Raw genomic sequence first — 21009 nt, forward strand, 5'->3', positions numbered from 1 at the left:
TTTCTCACCAATTCCAACATACAAACCCCAAATTAAAAAGACCTCTTTTTTCTGTGTTAGAGATTTAAACTATGTAGCTTTCTTTTGGCAGCTTAAGATTGCTACATTGTAGCAATCTTAAGCTGAGACTTCAGCCTCGATGTTCCTTGTGTCTGTTACTTTGTATCTCTTGGTCTACAGACACCCAGATTTTCCAAGCAATATTTTTCTTTTGTAAACCTAAGTTATTTTCACTTCAGCTGTTCCTTTTAGACCTTGGCTTCCACTTTTGATCCCCTCAGTGCTCCCTCTCTCAGAGCTTTGGGATCTAAAGCTAGCCTTCTTGGCCCTCACACTCTCAGCTTGAGGTAAACTTTTAACCACAGTATAGAAATTTCCTCAGAGTCCTTTTCCTGCCTTTGTCTTTCCACACTTTTAGGAGTCCCTAACAAGCTATTCACCTTAAGCTTTAGGGTTTCCTACTCCTTCACTTGTGCTATTGACAACCAGGTTTCTTAGACTCAGAGAATTTCTTTTTATTTTTGGCTTACTGAATTTCATGCGAATCCCAGCCTAATAAATCTCATTTTATTTTGGCTCACTGGATTTCTTTTGAATCCCTACCGCTGCTCACCACTTTATGTCATGCACCCATTCCCCTGTTTGTTTCTCCACACAACCCAGGTTCATTTTCGGGTGTGACATTTACTTTTCAACCCTTTCTGTTGCCACCAGAGGAGTTTTTCCTCACTATATAAAAGATGACTCTTCAATCAAGTATTATTCAATAAATCAATGTTTATTAAAATGTTCACAAGTAAATCATGTAAAGTAAATCATGGATGGTCTTATTTCATTTATTCAATCAACTGTACTTTAGTAACATTTATATTTGCTTAGATAAAATCATGTTAATCCATATATTTATTCATTTCACATCTTATTCTCTATCTCTCTATTCTTCTCTAACACCAGACTGGTCCTAACTGCCAAAACTGCATCTCTCTAACTAAAGTCCCTAACTCATCCCTAACTCTCTAACTGAAATCCTCTCTAACTCCAAACTCAGACTCTTTAACTGTCATCCATTCTCTTATATTTCTTTAGTCCCGCCTTTTCTGTATAACCATTGGCTTCTGAATCAGGGTTCCATTGTGATGGACAGGAGTGGTTCCTGACCTGTCCGTCACATTCGTATATTCATAGTCATTGATCTGTTAACCTTGATGAATCACAAATCAAAATGAATCATTATTTTTATTTTATTTGTCCCCATCTCTAGTTCTGATAATAACTGTACACTATCAGGTATGTATAGGTGAACACGTTCTCTATACAGATAGCCCTGTTGTTGGACTTAAAGCAGCTCCTGCTCCCGCAACTTACTGATACAAGGAAATCAGGCAGCATCTATTTATATCATTTGTGTTGTTTTTATTATTCTTTGAGCCCTTTCAAAGTTAACTATGTTTTCAAATGTAGAACTGAGACAGTGGTACACCAGCTGGTTGAGTTATACACATGGGATGAAAGCAGCATATTGCATTTCTTCACAGTCTGAAAGACTGTGTTAATTTAGCATGCATTCAAAAGGTAACATTTATACATAAACCTGATAACTTTCCATTATTCTTCCACAGGTTTTCTTTAAGTTTTGCTTCAAGTGCATAGTAGCTCTTACAGGATTCCTGTCTGAAGAAGACTTTATCCTGGTGTGATTGCCTCTTCTCTACAGATATTTTGCTCCTTTCATTGTTGATTTTAAAAAATAACAAAAACAACAACCTTGGAATCATTTTGAAAATGCTGAACACTGAAGTACCATGCTTTCACACTTGTGAAGCTGAATGTCTGCTGTAATTCCTGGAAGTCTAAAGATCAAGGTAAGTCACAACAGCTGGAAGTGAGAATCTCATGTCTGCATTTCTTCATTATTGTGGTGGTTTTTCAAAGCAATAAGCAAACATTAGTGGCAGCTGTGAAATGAACAGAAAAACACTCCCCAACCCCACCCCATAATTCTGTTGGAGCACGTGACTGGTGTTTTCTAGATTTCCTCATGAAATAGTCAACTTAGGTCTTGCTGCATCATATCACTTGCACTGCATGGTGCCACAGCTGCTGCACATTCCCTCCGACAACCCCCGGTCAGCTGCCAAGCCTCTGTGCACTGCCCAGGTTGTCTTCTGTTGCTGGCTGGCCAGTTCAGGAAGGAACGTGGGCTGCCCTTCCCTGCCTCTTCTGGCAGCTGACCACTCAGGCAAGGAGGCTGGACAGGGAATCTACCCGTGCACGTGTTGAGTGGTCAACTGCCAGAAGAGGTGGGGAAGGGCATCTGGTGATGCAAAATGCCCCAGGTGGTGTGTGGAGGCTTGTGAGTAGGGCAGCAAACTAGGATGTGTGGTTGGAGGGAATGTGCGGCACTTGTGGCACTGTGTGGTGTGAGTTGCACCATGCAGCACAACTTAAGTTGTGCCCATCTCTAGTCACCACTATCCTGCCAAGATTCCAAAATAGGACTATTGAGCAATAGAGAAAATCTACAAGCAAGACTTTCTCACACTCACCTGTCAGGGGAGGGGAACTGTCACAGTCTGAGTTTTGTGTAAATGAAGTATTAAATCAGTAAAGGTATAAGAAATGTAATCCTGGAAATGTAAAAGGTGAATGCAACAGGGTAGTTTGAAGAACAATGAACTGCCTCATAGAGGTTACTTCTGGACAAAGAGATGTAACCTGGAAAAAGAAAAAGGAAAAAGCAATTAAGTAGCAATTAACTGAATGTCCATTGGAAGTCATTGCAGAGGGATTGACGAATTCCTATCTGTGTAAGAAACTAAATAAGCACTCAAGTCACCTGTTCTCAATCTTCCCTATTTCAGTGAAAAATATTGCCCTTCCATTCAAATTATTGTTATTGTTATTATGTGCTCTCAGGTTGCTTCTGAATTGTTGTTACTTGCCATCAAGGCATCTTCAACTTGAGGTAATCCCATGAGTGAGCAACCTCCAAAATGTTCTATCTTTAATAGCCTTACTCAGCTCTTGTAAACTCAAGGCCATAGTTTCCTTTTTTGAATCAATCCATCTTTGCACTGGGTCTTCTTTTTCTCCTACTGCCTTCAGCTAGCATTATTGTCTTTCCCAGCAAGTCTTATCTTCCCAGATGGTTCTGCTTCTGATTAACAGTGACCCTAAAGGAGTTTCCCAGACATGTGAGATGTTTAAAAAGTGCCCCAACATTGCTACCCTTGACAGCCACTTTCCATGGCCTAGTGAACTTAGGCTCTTGAGTGTTAGTTCAACATGGTATCCATCATGCTGGCTTTCCCAAATTACAGTAACTATTTCTAAATATGCACCTCTGCATGTAAACCACCATGTGCCAATATTATGTGAAACAGGCTTTTCTTTGCATTTCCACTCTTTTTGTCATCTATATGTGGCCACCTACAACTTTACCATAATTCGTGGAATAAGTTGAAATTCTTGCCAAGTAGGCATTGATTTGGTACTTTATTTGCTTTTTATGCTAATAATCAACCAAGCAAACAAAACAAAAAAACAAAAAACCCACAAAAACTCTCCACTTAAATGTTCAGACAAGGTCATGTCATTTCACAATCTCTTGTTGCTTTACCAGAATAGTAATTTCTATAGCTTGTTAGTTAGGATAATACCCCAAAACAGAATCATACTGTCTGAAAACTGAGCTAAAATGTCTGTCCAACCATTTGAAATTGCAACATTTTGCTGTAGGTCCATACTATGCAGGTTAGCATACACAAGAAACAATTTGCATTAAGCTTGTGTACACTTGCATTTGGATGAAAACAAACTTCATGCATTCATGTAAGAGAGAGAAGTAAGTAGCTGACTGGCATTTTCACCCTATTCTTTAAACCAAAGGACTCCAAAAACTATACAGAGAATGCAAAAAAGATTGAAAAGAGACATTAAAGATAGCCTGTGATTAGATTCTTAATGTTTTCTGTGATGCTCTGGAATGCTTACAATAAAGAAAACACTGGTATTGACCTTCAATACTACACTGATGAGAAATTGTTAAATCTGCAGTGGCTGCAGGCAGTAACTGAAATCTAATTTTGCACAGTGCATGAACTTGTATTTACCAATGGTTGTGCTCTTTTAAAGCAACCACATTTCTGGACATGCAAAGAAACCCTGATCTATTCTCCACCTGCATTAATTTCAGCCTGAAGAAGCCACCATCCATAAAACAATGGTGATGTATCAACCTGCTTCAGGTGTACCTTATGAGGAACCAATCATGAAGGTATACGAACACCACCTTACTTCAGTAGATAATTTTTCATGGACTGTGTTATCATTGACAGTGAACTGATTTCACAAATCTCTAAACCAGCACTGCCTTCAAAAATTTCAATCCTCTATGTTGAATCAATGTGGATCAATCTTTTTGTTAGTCTGAAGATGCACAAAGCTGTTGTTCTAGTCCCTCTACTTTATGCAGGAGAGACTTGGACTATCTATCAACACCATGCAAAAAAGCACAATCATTTTCATCTTCAGAAAACTCTCAATATCAAATTGCAGGACAAAGTCCCTGACACAAGTCTTGGAGCGAACACAAGTGATAATTTTGACAGTCTTGGAACAATGACAATTTCAGTGAGCTGCCCATGCCATCCGGGTGTCAGATGACTTTTTCCAAAAACATATTGTCTATGGAGAGCTTGTTACAGGTCCTCAGCTAAGTGGTGGAAAAAGAAACAATTCAACAATACACTGAAGACAACACTAAAATATCCTGTTTTAATCATGTAGAGTGCAGAAGGTCATTGTTCGCAAAAGATGGCATAGATCACATTCGTGAAAGTGTCCTTGGTGTTGTGTGTGACATTATTAGGTCCTCTGAGCATGTTGCCAAAGTAAATGTGGGGGCAAAGCTGGCATCTGGGTTTGTAGCAGGATATAGTCCTTTCCCCCCAGTAATTAGGATGCAGAATTGAATAAGGGTACTGATGTTGAGGCCACTCACCCTTGGGGACCCACAACTCCACTAACTCTCTCATTCAAGGATCCTCCTTGATTACATAATCCCACTCCTGGGGAGACACAAGGGTCTCATCATCCACCTCCTCAGCTTGGTACACTTTCCTCAGCTTCTCTCTGGCAAACCACCAGGGCATTTCCTCTACATCATCCTCTACAATCACAGCTGGGGACTCTACTCTAGCTCTTTCTGGCTCAGTCTATTGTTGCTGTTGTGGTTGTTGTTGTTTTTGACTTAAATACTGCCCCATAGTGTTAATGGACTCTCTGGGTGGCTTACAACATAATTATGCAAACAACACTTTGCTGCCTAGTGAGCTGGTTACTCAATCAATAAGTTTATTACAGTCATATGACCTGTTCAGATACATGTCAATCAATTTACACACAATACAAAAGAACACAAAGTTTTTAAAAAGCAATAAAAAGTTATCAAGCATCATCCAATAAGCAGGCCCTTCTTCATATTACAGCAAGGAAAAAGTTAGCAACCTTCAAAAAAACTCATAATTTTAGATTTTACAAATAGGCATCACAAAAGGATGCGAAAGCCATCTGTAGATGTTTAGGCCCAGTTGGGTTAAGGATAAAATGACAGCATTATCTGCATACAAAAAAAACAGAATTCGCTGAAAGCCAAGTTTTGGAAAATGACCCTCAACCATCCTGAAGGTGGGGACCAAATAATTAATGAACAAGTTAAAAAGATAAGGAACCAAGATGTATCCCTATTTAACCCCCTTGTTTCTCATGATCTCATCAGACAATTCACCCTATGAGCCATTGCGAACTGGGATCTGCTATGAGAATATAACTTTCGGACAAGGAACAACAATCTCCTATCCAAGGAGGCTGTATCTAATGTATATCATTAGTAGTACTCATTTTGCCAGTCTCGGAAAGATAGAAGGCTAAGTTAGTCTTGAGCCATCTACCTGAGTCCATCAGGATTGACCTTGGGTCATGAGCAGAGATTTAACTCAGGTACTGCATTTTAAGTACAGGGCTCTGTCTCTCCACCTTCTTCAGTATAGCTTTTAGAGCCCCAAGTCTCCAGTTTCCCCCTGATGCTCACACCACCTGCTTACTAGCCCTGTGTAGTTCCTGGGTCTGTATCCCCTGATTTAGCAGAAACGGCCTTCATTTGTGTTGTTCAATTCGGGGACCCCAGGGATATGACAGGGATCTCCTCTGGCAGCTGTTCCAATCATATCTCAGTCTGTTTTCCAGCCCTTAGCTTTGGTCTGCTGCACACCACCTCCCCTCAGCAAAGCAGGCACATTGCTCTTCTGGAACCCTGGGCTGGGGCTAGATGGCCCATCAGAGGCATATCTGCCAAACTGTCCCTCATGAAAAATAAATGTTGGTATCAGTTCTTACAACCAGCAGCTGGAAACAGCTTATGGAAAGAAAGAGCCCCATGGAGCTGGTCATTCAGCAAGGTGATGGGATGATCCTGCTTCACATCTTCCTCTGGTGCAGCATGATGGAACATTTGCTACTTGGTAACAGCTAAGAGATGAGAACACAGAGCTTATTTTTTTAACAACGTTGTCTTCCATCTCCCTTTACTCCCATCTGTCACTGCTTAGTGACAATTGAGAGAGGCCCCTGATGGAATTGGTCTTCCAGCTGAGGTTCTGGGCCTGTTTCTCTTCCGCTTCTGGTATATCAAAATGGCCCTTTCTTCTCTGGGGGGGAAATATTAAGGTAGTACAGTAATACTTCAGTTTTCACAATGACAATCCCACAACTTTCTCTCTTCCCATAATATGATCTTCTTCAGCTTAAACAGGAGCACAGTACAGCAACTCTGTCACTCAAGTCCTCAAACCATGCATCATTTATCACCTTTCTTTTTTTCACAGCTATGTCTACATGCCTCCTGCTGCATCAGTCTCTTGTCCTGTCCTTGTTCTGCTTCTTCTGATCTTTTATTTTTTTTTTTGCGTTCCACATGAGTATCACTATCCATAATTCATTGTCTTTATGAATTTCTCTGTACAGAGAACTATAATGAAGCCAGCAGCTCTTCTGGCTGTGAGTAAAACACACATAAGTTTTAACAAAATTGGCAGCAACATTCACAGGAGATAAAACCATTTATACACATAAGAGCAAGCTGTAGTTTTCATGTGTGGTAGCTAAACAATTGCTGAGACAACAGCATCTCCTGGGATCAAAGCTACGATGCTAGTTTTCTTATATACAGTCAATGAAAATGTCACATAATCAGACACTGTTAAACCTATATACATTATTAAAAGGCATTGGTTTTGAGTATGCACACAGATAGTGTGATGGAACATAGCAAATTTCCATGGTCTTTCTCCTTCTTCTCCATAAGGATGGGGACAGAAAGGATCAGAGGAACTGAGCATACATATGTGCAGTTGGTGTCACACCTTGTATAATACATATGGAGAGACAGCATGCATGGATCTGATGTCTCACTAGGTAAACAGGCTTTTCAAAAAGTCACAGGACCAAGCTATACATCAAAAGGAATACATATTCCCTGCAATTAGCCCTTTTGCCTTTTACAATGAAATTTCCTCATAGATATGTGCTTCCAGCATTCAGGCTGCAAATTAAGCCCATGTTTACTTTCTGTGACCAATCACAAAATGGAAGTGAGGAAAATTGCACTGTGAGAAACAACATCTACCAGTTGAGTGACTTCCTTTCCTAAATGAGTGTTAAATGTACTTTATAGCTTGCAACACGAGCAAAACAAGAATTAGTGTTATGTGTAATCAAGCTGGAAATGATTTATATTGACTCACACAGGGCTTTAGAGTAAATGAAGTATCTGAGGAGTGATTTTACCAATTCCACCCCACCCCTGAGTTTCCATAGCCTAGCAGGGATTCAAACCAAGGTTCTCAGCATCCTATCAGTTAGCAGGTCTGTTTATGAACACATACTGCCAAATGTAGTAACTCTCAGAGGCTTGTGTGTTTTATTTAGTCATAAACACAGTTTAACCAATAAAGCAGCAAAATGCTTTCACCAGAAGTTTATCTTAACAAATTTTACACATTTCCATTTTATTTCAGTCTTTCCATAGGAATAGGTATATATTTAAATTCTATTCAATATCTACTTCAGAAAAGGTGCCACCCGGGGATCAATATGTCCTTCTGGATGACATTAAATCCAAAGAGTGGGGTTCCCTCCAGTATACCTTGTAAAAGTTATATTTGTCAACTAGAACCCATTGACAATAAGGCCATATTGGATGGGAGATTCTGAGAACTGTAGTTCAAAATTGAAACTTCTCTAAACTTCAGTGCCTTGCCCCACCTCTCACCTACAGCCTCGGTTACCTAAAGAGTGAAAACAGGCGACATTTATGAAACTGAAATCTGATAGTGGATCAGATCACAGACCATTGCTCATTTCCATGCAGAAACCTAAAAAGAGAACAACTCTGAATTTTCCTGCTAAGGCTACTTGAGGACATTGAACCAAAATGAACCAAATAAATCAAAATGACTTGGCCAAGTTTAGAAATTGATTTAGTCAATAATAATGACTAGAACTGAGATATGGAGAACTGAGAAAGATAACAGACTTGCTATTTCATAAATTGGCCCAGCAATTTATCACACTGCTACTGCAATTGTGCTTCTTGAAGGAACAAAACCAAACAGACCATGTAAAACCAGAACAGTAGGATTATCCAGAGACAGTCTTCTTTTGTTTTAATCAAATCTGTCTTAAGGAGGATTTGTGAAAATAAATACACTATGATTTTTACTACCGTGTTTCCCTGAAAATAAGACAGGGTCTTATTTTAATTTTATTCCAAAAAACACAATAGGGCTTATTTTCAGGGGATGTTTCATTTATTTTTTTATGTACAACAATCTACATTTGTTCAAATACAGTCATGTCATCTTGTGGTTGCTGCACAATGGTGGAAGGTTTCACTTAACTAGGGCTTATTTTTGGGGTAGGGCTTATATTACAAGCATCCTGAAAAAATCATACTAGGGCTTATTTTCAGGTTATGTATTATTTTCAGAGAAACAGGGTATGGGCTCTCTCTCATAAATATGATGATATATTTGCTATGGTCACCTCTGGAAAAATGGAGTAGATTCTCAGTTCTGCCTGCACAGGGCTCCTTTATATTTTTCCCAAAAGTACCATTTTGTCAAAAAGGATGAAAGCAACCCCATGTAACTCCACAGGAACAGTAGTCCTGGACTGAATGTTTTGATTGTCTGAAATACATTGCTTTTAACATGTCTAATACTGTTACTTACCAAGGAGCTCAAGGATTCAGTGATAAGCTCAAGCCTTCACAAAGCAATAGCCAGAGGTTCCAGGACAGCCTAAGGGAAGAATGAGTGAAAAAGTCTCCTGTTACTATCATCCCAAGGCCAGGAAAGATATGGTTTTACTGCATATTTTATTGGGTAAATGGCAGATTTTGGAAATGGCTAGTTACATACAACTACTTGCTTATCATTAATTTCATTTTCAAGTGACAATGATCATTGGAAAATGAGATTAATTATACACTGCATTCCAACTGTAATTTAACATGGATAACTTTATTCCATCCACTTGATTGAGAAAGAATATCACAAGATTCAAGTACTGGGTTGTGCTGCTGTCTCTTGCTACATTGTGGGTGTTAAGACAGTGTGAGAGTATGCTTTGTATCACTAGCTGGTGGCTTGTTCCATTCAGGTGTGTTTTTAAAAGTAATTAAAAAGAAAATAATTTCAGTGACTGTTCTGAAAGGAAAAAGTAAAGAATTACTTTTTTAAAATGTTATTGTGGTAGAGCTATATGCATAGTTGTTGTTACATGCCATCAAGTCAGAACTGACTTACAATAACCTTAATAAGACTTTCAAAGTAAGTGAGATATTTAAGGAGTGGCTTTGCCAGTCCCACACCCCCAGAGAGCTTCCATGGCTGAGCAGGGATTTGATCCCAGGCCTTCTTAATCCTAGTCCAACACTCTTCCTACTACACCACACTAAGTATCATAAGTGTAACTACTTATTTTAAAAAGGATCCTCCCAGGCACTGCAGTACAATTTTAAATTGATAGTGTTGGGACAATTTTTGTATGAGTTTTAGGGCACACATGTCAATCAAGAGCAATATTTTTGAAAGAACTGATACTGTACTTGGAAAGAAATAACAACACATAAATACAAGAAAAGAACCTTTCTCAGTAAAAGTTTTCAGAACAATCCACTAAATGTGGTGCTTTGTGCAAGCCATCCCCCACCTCCAAGGAGATATCGGGGATGCCGGAGAATGGAGAGATTCCAAAGTTTAGTCAGTCCTTTAGGAGCTAAGATGAGCCCAAGACTCTCAGCTAGGCCCTGACTAACACTTCTTCCTCAAATCCACCTCCTTTATTAAAAAAAAAACACAGAGACAAATCCATGAGTTTACACTCAGGCTAATCTGGGCTCTATATATCAGGTAGCAAATACACATGGCCAAATCAGAAAGACTAGTCTGTTCAAGAAATCAGTGCATGCAATTGTAAATCATTACTGTTTTATTTAAAAATGGATGGTTCAGAAAAGAATTCAGATTATTGCAAAGTAATTCAGTTAAGAACATTTTCATAACAAGGCAGACAGATCACCCCCACCACTCCAGTTGGAAAAATAAAATAATTAAAAGCATTCTAAACTAGAATAATGCATAAGCACAGTCATTCTCACGTTTCCAGGGATTTCACAGTTCGTAGTCCAACAGGTCAGGTAGAATCCAATTGTCCTCCATCAGTCTATGTTGACAAAAAGGCTCCATACCAAAGATATAATCCATTTTGGGAAAAAGCACATGTCTGACCTTTCTCAGTCCAACTCCATCTTTTTTCCAACTTCTTACCAACTTCCTTCTTCTTCCCAGAATGCTTCATAAGGAACACCCCCTCCTGGGTCTTGTTGTCCCGCCTAACTTTCTCATGGGAGCTTGAGAGTTGTTATGTTTTGTGGCAGAATTATTTTGACTACGAAAGTCTCTGCTCTCTACTCATCTTAGCAACGAGATAACCAGAGAGCGAGGCTTCTCTGAAACAGCATGAAAAACTTTCCTACTACAGAGCAGACTTTAAATCAAGATGGGTGCTATTGGGACAATCTTAGGACTACATATCCCATTCTAATACACATAAAAACACAAATCATCACACTTTGTTCTATACTTTCCCTACTTGGATCCAGAATCAGTGACAGAACAACTTATTCCCAGAAAATGTGCAGGTTGTCTTGCTAGGTGAAAAAAAATCCCAGGCACCAGCTTTCATAAGTCTTCTGTCACATGAACCAGCCAAAGACTGCTTATAAGACAAAACCATAAATAATAATACACAAACTGTATGTTTTCCAGCTCAGTATCAAGTAATGATGCTGACTTTCAAAGCGGTACATGGCTTGGGACCCAACTAATTGAAGGAACGAATGCTCAGTGGTGTAGATGTAGGAGAACACTGGTAACCATGGAAGTCTCCATAACCATGTCCCCAGGAGCATGACTGACCAACAGAAATCACTGACTGACCAAACATGAGTGAGAGCTGTAGTGCTGATAATCTAAATTAAGGCTGTGCTGATCCACTCTATACTTACAGAAAGGGCATACAAATCAGTGCCAATCCCCTTTTGTACCTTTTATGAGATATTCTAACCTGATCTGTGGCCAGCATCTGTGTGTGTCCAGATCTCCATTAAACAAATATGAGGAAAAAGCCCAAGTGGTTATGACCTCTGGGGCGATGCAGCATGCTTAATGTGTGACCTATCTACTCAAAGCCCACAAAAAACTACTCTTCCACAATCACACCCACATTCTGATAATATATTTCAGTAAAGTTTGATAATGCAGGTTGGAGATAAAAGAAAAGGAAAATACTTCAGAACACAAAAAGGCTATGCAAGCAGTTACATAAATCTTTCTCTTCACCTAACTGCTCCATGAAATTATTGGAGGAGTGACAACAAAGGTCATATGTATTACACAATAAGATCAGCCTGAGCCCTCCCCAGTATCTCAGTGGTTAGAGTACCTGGGGACAATGCTGGGCTTTAATGGGAAGGGAGATCTGCTGTCACATACCTTCTCCTTAGGTGCCAGCAGCCTAAACTACTCTACTCTTTTTAAACTCCCAATTCAAATTACTAACCATCTTTTTAATCCTAGAAATGTTAAATGGAATACAAAGGATCCATTTGTAGTGTTATTCTTCTCTAGCAATGAACAACAGCTCTTAGCTCTGCACCAGTGTCAATATTGCAAAACTGGACTATTGAACAACTGGAAAAAACCCTGTCAACAGGACTACCCCACACTCACCTGATGGGGAGGGAACTGACTGTCAGTTTGAATTTTGTAGAAATATAGTATTATATGAATAAGAGGATAAGAATTGTAACTCTAGAAATGTGAAATGTAATTGTACAATGGAAATTTTGAACAGTAATGAACTGCCTGGTAGAGGTTACTTCAAGACAAAGAGGTGCAGTCTTGCAAATAAAAACAAAAAAGTAAAAAAGTTATTATTTAAGCAGCAATATATTGAATGACCATCAGAGGTCATTCCAGAGGGATTGACAAAATCCTATCTAGTCCCATGTAAGCTATATGAATAGCAGAGCCTATGGGAAACCATTAGGTCTGCAACTATAGCAACTCCCATAGAGACTACATGGTGTTTGCTATCAAAGCAGACTCAATGAAAAAATACATTGAGTCTGCAAGTTTAGAACAGACTGAAGAGAAGATTGTTTCCTCTTATCAGCACCCCTCTTGCTAGGTTGCTTGAGTCTAAGATATTTTGTATTAGCCTTCTAGTACTGGAATTTGCAGCTGAAGAAAAAAGTATAAAAAATGAGGAAATATAAACATCAATGGCTATAAAAAGATCTAGTGAATATAAGCAAAATGCCATTCAACCAACACAGAGTTGGTTGAGACAGATGAGCCACAATGGAGCTGTGTCAAGGTGAGCCAAGAACCTGGGTGGAGGAAAAAGATACTGAAACAGCAGCAGCTGGAGACCACAGCACAGGGGCAACACATAGAAATCATGGATTTTACTTCATAGATTTTAATTGGCAGATGGCTGGGTGAACATGTAACAAACTTAGTTCAAATACACTAAAAGGCTAACAAATGTATTTCAACTTTTATTGATTTGTACTTTTTTTAAAAAAAGTTACATGATTTCAACAACTTTGAAGTATCTTTATGCTTGTGGAATGTAGATAAATAAAGGTTGTAGAATTAGACAAGTTAACATTGCATGAAGTCATTTTTCAATTTGAAGGAAAACATTGTGATGAATTTGGTTATGAAAGCCAGAAAGTGATTTACTGATGGAACATGTAGTTACAAAGTTAGCCTGAAAGAATCCATTTTGGTTTCTGTGTGTCTGAGAGTGGAAAATTCCAAGAGAAAGTTCTCTTGCAACTTTGCTCAGCAGAACTTGTCAGCTTGACCCTTATCTCGTTACTTGGCAACAGTGTCCTGGTACAGGGGGAGCAAAGACATAACATTCCAAACAAAGTCTCATGGGAAGAAGAAGGAAGAAGAGAGAGAGAAGGAAGGAAGATGGATGCCGATTGAGAAGACACAGAAAGGAATTATTTCTGTTTAATGGATTTTAGCTGAGGATTTTCCTTATGGGACAGATGGATCTTGGATTTTCCGGAAGTTTGGTATGTTCTTTATTGGACTATGGACAATGGGAATTATAGTATTATTTTAAGATGTAGATTTTTACTGAAATAGAAGGGGAGCTTGCCTTTCCCTATTTTATTAGTTAGAAGTTTGTTATTTTCATTTCTTTTAGAGGAGTCAAGTTTCTTGCTTAACTGGATGAGATGGAAATGTGTGTATATATATATGCCTTGCTTTGCATAACTTTATTCTTTCAGAACTTTATTTTTCTAATAAAACAAAATATGCTTAAGATTTGGAAGTTGGCTTCTTGAATAGAACACATGCTACAATTGGTTAATTGGTTTACCTAAATTGTTATTCTTTACAAGGCCACAGAAAGTAAAGCTACCAGGGGTCCAGAATATTATTGGGTACTAGGAGATTTAGATTCCCTAGAACTCACGTGTATATCTTGGTTCAAAAAGAAATCGTGGCAGACTTGGTGAATGAGGGGAAGTGTTGCTGCCTAGGGCAAAATTTAAGGACCCGTTTTGCCTGTATTAGGAGCCACTCACTCAGAATCCTCTCTGTCCTGTGCAGAACAGTTTCTTAGGAAATTGGCTTTGCGACAAACATGATTTATTCTCATCCTCTGAAGAGAGTTGGAGCAAGTTTGGAGTCTACATTTCTGATGAGCTAGGTAGGAGACCAGAGAGATTAATTATTAAACCTTGTCATTTCTGGTGAGCCAAACAAGATCAAGAAAATGACACATATCTCGATACTCGGATATGATTGTGTTGATCATGTGATTGACTCTGGCATTTAACTCTTTAGGGGGTAAATATTAGTTGAGACAGAGCAGCACAAACTCAAACTACCATGTTATAAAGTTCGATAATGCTTCGAGGCCTTGTTTGAGTGTCATACATTTCATTCTGACAATAGTGATGCCCAATCACACAAATATCCCTCATTCAGTTAATTTTTGCACATATGTCCAAAGAAAGAACACAGGCTTGATGTAGAACTGCTGAATTGCACAGTGCCTTAGATATCTGGCTGCAGAGCCAGGGTTGGGAGATCAGTTCCCCACTGTGCCTCCTTGACAGGGTTTGGATGATCCATAGAGTCCCTCAGAGCTCTGCTGTTTTAAGCTGATGACAATGATAAATAAAATATTTAGATAATGACTTTGATTGCACAAGTCAATGAGAAAACAAACTACAAGACATTTTATATAATTTTATTCATACATATGAATACATACATACATACACATACACATACACATACACATACACACACACACACACACACACACACACACACACATACATACATACATACATACATACATACATACATACATACATACATACATACATACATACATACATACATACATACATACATACATACATACATACATACATATAAGAATTCTGCAATTAGTTATATGCTTAACTAATGAGTTCTTGCTTTCAGGATTCAGAAGTGCTTTTAATCTGTTAAATGGCAACCTGCTGCAGGCACATGTCAGGAATTCTTTTGTGTTCCTTTCTGGCATATAGATTCTCTCACCACCATAGATGCATTTCATTTTAAAGCTTCAGATAAAACACACAATGTCATGTTCACTCTTTGCCTAAAGCATTTCACAGGCCATTTCAGCCAAGTGGAAAGGCTGGTTTTGGTGCTTCCTGCTCCTCTGCTACCACACTAATTGCTGGCGCTGAAATGTTAGCTATAAGGCTATCTATATATTTGTGTTGGAGATTTTTCAAAGGTATAGTCCCATTACAGAATTTTTAAAAAATCAAACTGGTTTGTGGTTTGTTCAGTTCGGGCCCATCTCTAAATGAAGAGGGGTTTTCTGTGTAGCTCAGCTACTGTCGGAAGTGTAGTTCTTTGAGGATTGCCTCTATACATAGCCCAATGGACAGCAAAACTACACTTCCCACAATGCCCAAAGCCTTTCAGGAAGCACTGGGGTAGGACGCCAGCTGGGCAATGGCGGGGGGGAGGAACCCTCCAAGAAGTAAGGTAGGTGTTGGTGCCCATGAAGAGGAGCTTTCTGAGGGAGGCGGGATGAAGAGAAATGAAATACTAATGATGAAAAAGTGTGTTGTTTCATTTCACTTTGTGAAAGTGTTGTTCCATGAACCATCCACAAAAGGAACCACAAACCAGCTGGGTGCAAGGAAATAGAAGGAAACTGGGACTTGTAGTCATACAAAGATGAAGTCTGTTAGGTTCTGTATAAGATGAATTTAAAAAGCAATGAAACATTCTCATGAGACTATTGTTAGAGTTACGCTGCCAAGTATGAAGATAAGGAGCAAGGCCAAGGAAGCCCAGAGAAGACCAAACAGAGTGTAAGATAAGGCAGCTGGACTTGAGATCTTCTCATGTGAAATCTGGGTGGTCAACTGTGTTACATCCACTTGATCTTAATTGGTTAACAGCTTGAAAGTGTCATGAAGAAGGTGGTCCAAGACATGTAGAAATGGAGAGTTTGTGTATGTGATGGATGTTTGTTCATTGTTCGTGTGGGGAATGTGAGAGGAGAGAGGTTTGTTTTGTTTGAAGGAGAAGAAGCGGGAGAAATAGCCCAGCTTCTCTAGCATGCTAACATGTAGAGAGAGAAAAATGATTACTTAGCCAAGCCTTAGCTGTTTATTGTTTTACTTAGAAATAATAGACTTATTTAATCATTGTAACATATGGATATGCCTAAAGCTCTTGCCTTAATGCTACAACTGTATTCTAATGAAACTTCTTTATTTTCTTAATAAAAACAAATATAATTCTTCAACAGAGGTCTGGTCTTTTGATACAGCAGGACTTACATCTAAATCCAGTGTGAGGATTTGAGAAGGTCACTAAGTTGCTACTGGAAATTGAGAGGTCCTACCTGGCAAGGCTGTTGTGCTATTTAAGGAAGCACATAGTCAATGGTTTATTGCTTTGAAAGTAAGCAAAGGTTTCTTTTAGGGTCAAGCTTGTCCATGGGGCTTGTACTGAGGCCTAAAGGATCTACCTCAGGCAATAAAGGTGGTAGTTTTGCACCCACAGTGACTCCCTGCCCAAGATCATTATCTCTTTATGGAGAGTGATCATCACACTGGGTACATCAGTTCTGTGTGTGCTTCATTTCATGCCCATCTCTTAATTCCCACTAATTCATACTGATTTATATTACCTGCCCATAAGTCACATATAACATAATGTGCAAAATAAAGTATTTTAAATGAAAGTAACCTAACAGACTGGATGCTAAGTAATATCATTAATATAATATACACAGTATATACATACTGGCATCAAGATGCTTGCTAGGTGGAGGATGGTTTCACTTTTTAATTCAGCACACTTGTCCATGGGTGTGTGATGCCCAAGCACATTCACATAATAGATGTAATCAAAGTTATTATGACTTGCTGGACTTAATATTGTGTCTTTAGCAATGGTGGCAAAATTAGAACTCTATTGTGTATATTCTTCTGTCCTGTTGCAGTTTAACAGAGGTAGACAGAATGGGTGAGAATGACCATGTCCAAAGAATTGTGCACATCCAGTGGAATTTTTGACTCATTTTTAAAAGAACAGCTTCTTTGGACCCATGGCAATTTGCATACAGGAGAAATAGATCTACTGATGATGCTGTGTCCATTGTACTCCATACTGTATTGAGCCACTTAGAACAACAGGGAACTTATGCAAGGCTGTTGTTTGTGGATTATAGCTCTGCTTTTAATACCATTCTACCAAATAGGTTGTTTTTTTAAAATGATCAACTTGGGATTACCTCAGGAGATCTGCATGTGGATAAAGGATTTTCTGACAGATAGGCCACAGTCAGTAAGGATGGGATCTCACCATTCTTCTACCCTGGTACTAAGTACAGGAGCTCCCCAGGGCTGTGTGCTAGGTCCCTTCCTCTATTCCCTGTACACACATGATTGCACCCCACTGTATAACACCAATGCAATTATTAAATTTGTGGATGATATGACAGTGGTGGGGCTCATAAATAAGAACAATGAGTCTGCTTATAGAAAGGAAGTACAAAGGTTGATACTTTGGTGTAAAGAAAATCATCTCACACTTAACATCAAAAAAACTAAAGAACTCATTATTGATTTTAGAAGGAAGAGAAATGTACATTTACCACTGTACATAAACGGTGAGGAAGTGGAGAGAGTTGGTAGTTTTAAATTTCTGGGTACTTACATCTCAGAGGACCTCTCATGGACTATAAATGCCAACGTGCTAATGAAGAAGGCACAGAAGAGGCTGTATTTCCTGAGAATGCTCGGCAAGTTAAATTTATCTCAGCATTTACTTCTGTCATACTATCGTAGCACCATTGAGAGTGTCCTAACCTATGGCATTCTGGCATGGTTTGGGAGTAGCTCTGTAGCGGACAAAAAAGCTCTACAGAGAACAATTAATAATAATAACATTTATTTATGGACATGTAAGGAGAAGCATACATCTCAGTCTCACCCTAAGTACAGAAATCATGGTCCCATGGCAATTCCCTAAGAGGAATCCTTGCTTCAAAGCATGTCCCCTGGACACCCTCTTTCCTCTCTGCCCCCTAAACCCCTTCTCCCTATGGATCCTTGCCAGCCCCATATGAAAGAGAATAAGGAAGACCCCTGCCCAGATTTGATCAGATGCAGTTTCACCAAAAACATAAGACTCTCCCCCCCCTCCACTGTCTTCCCCAAATTTCCACCTTCCATTTTCATCTCCTCTGTCCTCCTCTGCCCCTTTTCTCCTTCAGCCCCACACAACTCCTCAGGGAAGAGTCCTAAAATACAAGCCTTAGTTTTCATGGAGAGTGTAACCCCATGCAGTGCAGGTTTAATCTCTCTTCTTTCCCTCTCCACTGGTTTTCTATCTTTGTAAGGTTTTCATTATTTGTGCAGTTTTATATATGTTTATTTTTATTATTTGCTGATTGTTAGCTGCCTAGAGTGGTCCTGAGTCGACTAAATAGGTGGGATATAAATAAAATAAATAAAATAAATAATCTCTATTCCCTGGTCTGGGGAAACAAGGAAGGTAGTTGTGTGGGAAGAAGAGAAGGAAGAGGAAGGAGAACCTCACTTGCCTTGAAAGGCCCATTAGGGTCATCTTGAATGGCACGTAACACACATGTAAAGCGAAGATGAACTTGAGAATAACTCAAATTCTCTGACCCCTTCTGAAAAAAAAAACAATTTTTACCACAAAGCAACAGTAATAGTAATAGTAATGAAGCTTTTTTGATAGCACAAGCAAGAGAGGGCTGCCACCCTGGGATGTGAACTGGTCTCTGATGAACGCCACAATCATTTAATCCCTCCCCATTCCAGGTTCTGTAAAAAGTTGGAGGCAACAGGAAAAGAGGAAAACCAAATGTGAGATTGATTGACACCATCAGAGAACCCACAGGGTTGAGTTTGCAGCAGCTGTGCAGGGCTGTTGAGGACAGCGCTTTTTGGAGATCGTTAATTCATAGGAACAACGTTGATAGCATATAACAACAACAGAAGCTTAAAACAGCTTGCAGACACGTGGCTCTTCAAAGAGGATTGTCCCAATTAACAAAATTCTGATCATCTTTGCAGACACCCTCGGCCTGATTGGATCGTATGGCAGATACCCTGGACTGCCAAAAAAGATGAGTAAGTCGGTTCTAGATCCAATTAAGTCCAAATTATCTCCGGAGGAAAAAAACCACAAACGAACCTGAGGCTGTTCTACTTCGGGCACATCATGAGAAGGCAGGAATCTATGGAAAAAGACCATAATACTGGGAAAGGTGGAAGGCAGCAGGGAAAGAGGAAGACTAAATGCAAGATAGACCTACTCCCGAAGGAAACCACAAGCTTGAGTTTGCAATAGATGGGCAGAGCTGTTGAGGCCAGGCCATGTTGGAGATTGCTCATTCCTAGGGTCGCCCTAAGTAGGGGGGAACTTGACAACACATAACAATAACAGCAACCACAGGTTTTGTATGGATTACCCACATCTACCTGCCAGTTCCAAAAAGTTGAAAAGTTATTCCCTTAATTGGTTGTTGTGGGTTTTTCGGGCTCTTTGGCCATGTTCTGAAGGTTGTTCTTCCTAACATTTCGCCAGTCTCTGTGGCAAAACTTTAGGAAGAACAACCCATATATAATTGTATATATATAAAATTCCACACATATGAAGATCCAGGTCTATAGAGCCTGTGTCCTAAGCACACTCCTGTACTGCAGTGAGTCCTGGACCCCTTGTGCATGGCAGGAGAGGAAGCTGAACACCTCCCATATGCGTTGCCTCTGACGGATTTTTGGTATCACCTGGCAGGACAAAGTTCCAAACAGAGTAGTCCTAGAATGAGCTGGAATTTTCAGCATGAATACATTACTGAAACAACGACGTCTACGTTGGCTCGGGCACGTTGTGAGAATGGCTGATGGTTGGATTCCAAAGGATCTCCTCTATGGAGAATTAGTGCAGGGAAAGCACCCCAGAGGGAGACCACAACTGCGATACAAGGACATCTGCAAGCGAGATCTGAAGGCCTTAGGAATAGACCTCAACAGATGGGAAACCCTGACATCTGAGCATTCAGCCTGGAGGCAGGCACTGCATCACGGCCTCTCCCAATTTGAAGAGACCCTTGCCCAGCAGGCTGAGGCAAAGAGGAAGTCACAAAAACAGCAAAACCAGGGAGCCAGACAGGGGACAGATTGGATTTGTCTTCAGTGTGGAAGGGACTGTCACTCTCAAATTGGCCTTCTCAGCCACACTAGACGCTGTTCCAAGTCCTCCATACGGAGCACGTTACCATAGTCTTTCAAGACTGAAGGATGCCTAAGGTAATATATAAAATTATTATCTGGGCAGCCATTTTGCCCATCAAGGTCTTGTCTCCACAAGCTGATGTAGTATAAAATCCCCGAGGGTGGAAATCTCTCAAGAGGACTCGCCTCTGCTCTGCTTCTGCAGTCCCTTAAGTAATGGTTAACAGTCCCTTGCTGCCAGACCCATTTCTACATATCTGTATTTCATCTTATATTTTTAAAAAATCCTATGAACAAAAAGAAGCATACTTACTTGAAAGTAATCTCAAAAATGAAAGCTTGAAAGTCAATCTCAACACTCCAGTCCTCTGAAGATGCTGGCCACAGAGACTGGCTGTGGTCAAGATGTGCCTGAATGACTGGAGAGAAGAGTTTCGATTCCCCTTATCTATTGATATGTGTATGATGTGTTTTCTTTTCTTGGCCCTGGATAACTTCTAACACAGTGGGCCATCTGTGTGCCATTTGTCTCCTGAAATTGTCAGTTTTGGGGCAGGAGG

At 39.6% G+C, this 21009-nt stretch overlaps 1 long non-coding RNA gene across 1 annotated transcript; it reads right to left on the bottom strand.

The window, feature by feature from the left end:
- Positions 1–203: 203 nt before the first annotated feature.
- LOC140708204 (uncharacterized) lies at positions 204–19382 on the bottom strand. The gene is made up of 3 exons (XR_012088390.2): positions 10721–19382; positions 9291–9359; positions 204–7054 (listed from the first exon to the last, which is right to left on the bottom strand). It is a non-coding gene; the product is annotated as an uncharacterized LOC140708204 (long non-coding RNA).
- Positions 19383–21009: the final 1627 nt, after the last annotated feature.

The sequence above is a fragment of the Pogona vitticeps genome, chromosome 6, assembly GCF_051106095.1.
Source record: "Pogona vitticeps strain Pit_001003342236 chromosome 6, PviZW2.1, whole genome shotgun sequence".
NCBI lineage: Eukaryota > Metazoa > Chordata > Lepidosauria > Squamata > Agamidae > Pogona > Pogona vitticeps.